We start from the raw sequence: 6,825 nt of genomic DNA, 5'->3' as shown, positions 1-6,825 counted from the left end.
GCAAATTATCAAAGCTCTCTAGACAGAGTAATTTGGCACTCTGGGGGCGGGCCCAGCAATCTGTCGTAATAAACCCTCTAAGTAACTCTGCCACACACTAACATTTGCAAGTGACTAGCTTATAGTATGTTGAGAGAAACAGAGGACCAAGCAGACAGTGTATGATGAGAGAAGAGCTTTGATGATGCTTGATAGAAGGTATGGTGACAGCACTAACGAGGCATTTCATTCTGACAGGGGAGAGGGGGAGGGAATGATGGGGAAGAAGATTTTCTCAAAAGACAGAACACTGGGGCCTGCTTCTGAAGGAACATGTGAGTGAGCCAGATGGAGCAGAATGAGGGGGCATTCTCAGCCCAGGAGGGGTTTGTGCAAAGGGAAATAGAGAGAAAGGGAATGAAAGGGAGAGAAGGGGAGAGAAGGGGAGAGAAAGGAAGAGGATGGCAGTACTGTTCACCAATACCCATAAGAAACAAATTCTTACATACATTTTTAAACTGTTTATAGACCATGCCTTTCAAATTCCTTAACTGAAATCTTGTCTTTCTGAGAGGACCCTGCTTCCTTCATTGCCCTCGTGACCTGCGCAGCTCATTTTTCATTAATCCCATGTACCTCCATGATGGTGGTGGGCTTCAGTCTCCTCACTCCACCCTGATGCATCAGAAACATTGCTTTTCTAACTCTGCTTAAAACCCCCACCCTATGAGGCCAAATCACCCCACTTTCCCATTCTCTCACCCTCCTCTTCTCTGTCACCCTCAGGACTGTCAGATGGATTTGGCAACTGGCCTTCTGTGGCCTTTCTCTGCTAAGCCCTGCCATTATCTGGGTGACTTCAATGCTCAGCAGATAGTCTATCCATCCACAATAGTAGCAGGAAATTCCCAGAAGCTGTTTTAATTATTTGTAGCCCTTTTGCTGAAATTAGGATACCCTGCTCGTAGGTTGGCAGGACATGGGTCATGGTCTATGGTAGTAACATCAGGTGTCTCACAAACACGGATAGCTGCATCTGAGATCATAACATGTTTTTGAATAAAAAAAGAGTGTATGTTAAATTTTATTCATGTTAAGAATTAAATGAACTCAATTTGTAAATAACTTATCACAGTGCCTGGCACAGAATAGTGTCCAATAAATCATTGCGGCCATCATCACTATTTGTATCAGCAGCCTCCAGTCATCTCTCTTCAAAGTATACACGTGGGCGTGCACACAAACATACTCCTCCTCATGGAAGAAAACCACTGTGTTTAGCAATTTGTAGGAACATCACATTTTATCCCAATGGCTTCTACTCTCTCTGGTGAATGCTCTAGCTTTTTAGCAGCCTCTGGGGTTATCATGGTCTGAGAATTCTGAGTTTAGTGTACATAAGATTAATGTGAGGATCTTGTTAAAAATGAATCCTCCTTTCAAATCAGATCCCACTCTTATAGATTCTGAATTAGCAGGTCTGGGAGGAGCAATAGGAATGTAATTTTTAATCAAGCATTTCAGGCAATTCTGATGCATGTGGCCTCAGGACCACACTTGGAGAATGAGGATCACTCAGAATGACCAGCATGCATGACTCCATTCATACCCTGGATAGTTTATTGAATAAGTACCTCTGTGAGGCACTGTGCTAGATTAGATACTCCTATATATTCTCTTGTTTAACTTTCCTGACCATCCTATGATATATGTCATTATTGGGAATGACCATAAGAAAAAATAATGAGCAAAGTGAGGGTTGGCAGAGGCCACACAACTAGCAAGTGAGGAGAGAAGGTTGGAGCCCAGGCAGCCTGACTCTGGATCCCTGGTGCTTATCCATTTATGTTCCCCCTCAAAAGCCTGTTTAGATTTTTCCCATTTCAAGGGAAATGTTGAAGATTCCACTTGCCAAAGCCTATTCATTTTTTCATCTCTTCTCAGGGTAGTCTGATTGACCACACCCAATGACATCAATAACCCCTGAAGATGTTTTTCTTTTCATTTTAACATCACCTTCATTTTAACAACTCACACTCTAGTGATGGGGCTCTGCCTCTAGGTCTGCAGGCCATAGCCCATGCACAGCCTCCTGCTTGTGTCTACCAAGGGAGATGACGCCTGATTCCAACTCAGAATCTCCCCTCATCGCACCTCTACCAGCTCGTACCCTCCTCCAGATTCTGAACTTGCATTTAAACCTATACCTTCAGAAAGAAACCCTATTTGTCCATCCAAATTCCCTGCATGTGACTTGAGTAGGTTTCTTTTATCCTTGTTTGGGCCCCAAAATAAGCAGGAAAAAGAAAGAAAAATATTTTGGCCATGTTCCATTTGTTTTGTTTTTAATCCCTGTTTCTCGGGTAGCTGTCTTAAAATCCGTGGTTCACTTGCTCATTTCTGTCCCTGAGTAAATCTGTGCATCCTCTGGAATATTATGGCTTAGCATTTCTGTTACCTGAATTTAAAGCACACACATATAAAAATCTACCTTTACTCAACTCTACTGCTACAAAAACACTTTTGAGAGTATAGTGTGTCATATTTAGGAATTATCCAGTAATTTTTCTTTTAACATAACATTTGAATCAAGGTCTCTTGTGTGTTTACGTTTTCCTGAGTCCCCCAATGGATGCCCATTTATACTAAAACAACACCAATTCTCTATGAAATTGGACAAGTGACTCCAACAGTTAACATGAACAATTATCACAAAGATATAGTGCAATTGATTCTCTTTGTAAACGGTTCTAAAATAATGTGTTTACTGTTATTCCATCAGCTTTTTTGCCATTGTCGTGTGCTATACACTTAAATCTACACTCACAATGGGTCCCTGTATCTAATATATTACACAATAAAGCACTATCATATTTGTATAATAAAAACTTTAATGCCAAAAATTAACACCAAGGACCAAAAAATTAATGAAAACGCTACTGATTCCTGCATCATCCCCACTATCAGCCATTAGAGAGCTCTGAGAGCCAGCCTCAACCAGGTGGGGACCTCTACCTGGCTGGCCACATGGTGGCTCCTGCTTGGGACGCTCAGCTGTTCTCCCAGCAGGTGAAAAGTCACAGGGTCCTTCTTGTAAATTCAAAGAAATGCCTCAGCAGCCTAAGTAAGAATGTGAATTCTCATAAATTGGATTTCTCATAAGCCAAATGGGTGTATATTGGGTTATATCACTGTAGCTATTAAATACCTAGAACACTGATCTCTAAGTAGATACTCCCCTGTTTTACATATTTTGTGAGCCTACATAGTTTTAATTTTGGCTTTTGATATAACCTATTGCTCACCTTTAATTCATCCTTTTGTGGGTCCCCAAACCTTGCCAAGGTGTCGCTTAAATGTTAGGTCTGTGTTTGGTCACAGAAAACTGTAAAGTAGGTAGAGGTTAAATTCTATAACTTCTCTTTCAACTTCTCTTTTCATGTTCCATTCTGCTAATATTTTCTGTCCCCACTGGGGCTTCCCTAAATTAAGAGTACCACATACTTAAAAACCCTTCTGTTCCTGCCCTAAACAGCCCAAAGCCCACTGTTACAGATCTTGGGGGCAGGGTGTGCAGACTCTATCTCTCTCTCAGAACCATTGTCTCCAAAGTTGGCGGGGGGTGCTTGTACCAGCATGGCCCCATTTAGTCACCCTAACTGGGTTATGGTGGTCACCTGACTCAGGCTGAGCCAGTCAGATCTTCTCTTCTGGAAATTTAAAATGTGAACCCAGAGACAGCTATCAAGATGTCTACCGAGAGGCTCTGGGAGGAGAGAGGGTTGTTCACTTTCGCAGCACATTCCAGGAGGTAACCCTGGATTCTTAAATATATAGGATAGAGTACTTAGCTAAAGCTAGTTTGAAGAGGTTTTCTATTACTTTCAATCAAGAGGAACTTGATTAAGATGCTCCCTTAGGGATTATACTTTAGTGTTTAGCCTTCTCTTTCTCAATAAGTTGAGGCATACAGAGGCCTCCTGCAGGCATTTTATTCAGGAGATACTTCTAGGCCCTGGCTTAACCCCCTGAAAACTGCTCTCTCTGCTGCAGGGGCTCCACCAGCCATCTCACTTGTCTGCTGCTTCTCTACCTTTTGCAAGAACTTTTCTTCTTGCCTACCTCAGGATGGAACAAAGGAGGATGCCACCTCCTTTCTTTTGTTTTGATATAAGCACAATTCCTTTTGAGGGTTTTTGAAAAAAAAATAATTTAGATAGCTAGTAAAAACAGGGAGCCAGAGAATGGATTTTTTTTTTCTTTTTCAAAGCAAAGGAGGCAAATAACATGAAGTGAGTTGGGTGGTCGGGATGAAAGCATTCCAAGACCCTATGGTGTTTGAGAGGAGGGTGGTAATATAAACAAATAGGCTTTGTTAAGTATGCATGTTGAAACTGTCAGGGTAAACCGTTAAACAGAAACAGAATATATAACTTAAATCCTTGGCTTAGCTCATTGTGAGAAAACTAGCAAGTTTCTCAGGTGGCCTGTTATAAGTATCTCTGGCCTCTTCTAGCTAATGAACTAAAAGAGCACAAAATTAGCCACATTGATGGTCTTGCAGATGGCTGACTTTCAACATAGGTTTAATTTTCAGGCTTGCAGACCTCTCATGTGACTTTAGAACATTTAGACCAAGAGTGGGGACATTGAGTTGAGGCAGTAAGATTTGGGGAAACTAAGTACCCTGATCCTGCAATCCCCAGCCCCTTTCCTCTCTCTAAGATGGTCCTAATTTGCTTCAAGGCTCCAGGATGACCTCAGCTGAGGTAGACACCTTGCAAGAGGGTGCCATTTCTCTTTGTGCCCAACACTAACCACTTTTCATTGCTTAACCACATCCACTGTCAGTGCATCCAGAGGACAAGATGCAAAAATCACATCCAGAACTTGAAAATAGCAAACAAATTGCAGTATTTTGCTAATTTATATTGGCAAAATTCCAGAAAGCAAGCGTGGGATTTTTTTAAAAAGACTTTATTTATTTATTTGAGAGAGAGAGAGAGGCACACCCCCCACTGGATGCACAGGGCTCAATCCCAGGACCCTGGGATCATGACCTGAGCCAAAAGGCAGACACTTAATCAACTGAGCACCCAGGCGCCCCATGTGTGGGAATTTTTATTTCCACACTGAGGATGCTGGTCCAGTAAAGGAAGAATATAATTTTAGAGAGAGCCGAATGTGTTGATAAATGGATTCAATGTGCTGGTGTGAACAGCTGGGACTTGTTTGTTCAGTAGGCTCACTGAAACCTGATTTCAACCATGACCCTAGATGCCAGAAGTAGAAATATAGATTTTCTTTGGCTTAATGTAGAAGTAATGCAAAAACATAGGGAGATAAGAATGCTGGAATGGATTTCTCTCATGTAACCTGCTTATCCACCTCCTAATTATGTCCCCTGAGAGGACTGGAGTACATGTCCATTACCAAGAAATACACTGATGAAAGGGACACCACCATCCTTCAAAAGAGCTTCATTGGCTTATTTTTACAATGGAGGGATGGAGATGAGAGACCTTCCATTAGAATAGACTCCATGATTTCCATAGGACTGACTACAGTGATGTCCAAGATGGCAAAAGGCAAATAGGAGTATTTAATTGATCAGAGGCAATATGAGTATGATAACTACAATAGGCAGCAAGGGTGGAGTGATCACCAAAATGGATTGACCCACAGAGATCTTGGGCAAGGGTAACTGATGGTGAGTCTCTAGGCTAGAAATAGATGAACAGTACATTAAGGTTCTACTTGGTCTGTACTACCAGCACAACAAAACAAAACAAAAATGAAAGCAAAACTTGGATTGCATCAATCACCATGAAAGCCATAACCCCTCTCTAGTTCCCAGATATGAGTCAGTTCACAGATCCTGAGCCCCTTAAATGAAGGGAAAGCTGGGTAGCTTTGTAGATGGGTAATTTGGCCAAATTGTTTGCATTTTTTTTAAAAGTAGGCTCCATGCCCAGAGGGGAGTCCAACACAGGGCTTGAACTCAGAACCCCAAGATCAAGACCTGAGATGGAGGGTTGGATGCTTAACCAAGCCACCCAGACTCCCCTCTTTGCAGTTTTAAGATCAATCTTTCGGCAAGCTATCCTGTAGTGCAGAAAGGAATCACTCTGACACAGAAGAGACAGTTAAATTACAACTGATGCAGTATACAAATTTAAACAATATTGATTTTCTTTAATGACTGTGATCATTCTTTCAGATGCCCCTACATTGCACAGATTTTAGCATTCAGATATTAGCATTGTATAGAATTTCACATATGAGGGAACAAAGGGAGTCAGACTTCATTGCCACAGCTCTTCTCTCTTTTTATATGACCATGTCTTTTCTCTTGATGGTCCTTGTCTTTCTTTGTCATCACAGAACAGAACACACAGGTCTGTGACAGGTACTCTGATTATGATGTTGTGATCTCCAGGCCACTTATTGGATGTGTCTCCCCTTGTACTCAGTCAGTCACCTAGTCCTCTCCCATACCTATCCTCTTCTCTCTCACCCCCCTACTACTGCCTTCAGCTAGGCCAATAGTCCACAAAGTTATTTAATCATTTCCCATTAATATCTGTAAAAAAAATGTATCCCAATATTTGTTTGAAAATAAAATGCATATGAATATTATAGAACTTGTGCACAATGGAACTAAAAAAACGAAAAAAATATAAATAGAAGTATTAATGTTTTCTTCCTTCCCTCCAATGCATCTTGCTGTATGATAACATGTATGTGTATCTCACTTTGAAGAAACAAGTTTAGGCCATCATACTCCCTCACCGAGGCAGTGACCTCTAATCATTCATTGGGAAAAGTCCCAAGTTCTTTTTTTTC

Source organism: Canis lupus, chromosome 7 (assembly GCF_011100685.1).
Source record: "Canis lupus familiaris isolate Mischka breed German Shepherd chromosome 7, alternate assembly UU_Cfam_GSD_1.0, whole genome shotgun sequence".
Taxonomy (NCBI): Eukaryota; Metazoa; Chordata; class Mammalia; order Carnivora; family Canidae; genus Canis; species Canis lupus.
The sequence above is the reverse complement of the archived record's forward strand: the minus strand, read 5'-3'. Positions refer to the sequence as shown.